This window comes from Lynx canadensis, chromosome C2, assembly GCF_007474595.2.
Source record: "Lynx canadensis isolate LIC74 chromosome C2, mLynCan4.pri.v2, whole genome shotgun sequence".
Lineage (NCBI taxonomy): Eukaryota > Metazoa > Chordata > Mammalia > Carnivora > Felidae > Lynx > Lynx canadensis.
Window position 1 is genome coordinate 7133079 of NC_044311.2, and position 261 is coordinate 7133339.

Consider the following 261-nt stretch of genomic DNA (forward strand, 5'->3'; position numbering starts at 1 on the left):
GGGCAGTGGCCTGGTCTCACTTACCTTTGGGGCCGCTCAGGATCCGAGCTTACATGTTGCGTGCCATATATGCTCAATTAAGATTTTGTAATAAACCGATTTCCCGTGTTATGGGTCAAAAGCCAAAACCTTAAAAAAATAAATTAAAAAAAAAAAAAAAGCCAAAACCTTGCTGTGTCCTTCGACCCAGTTATCCCCATGATGGAGGAATCCATCCAAAGGAAATAACTGAAGAGGAGAAAGGAAATTACGCGGACCAAA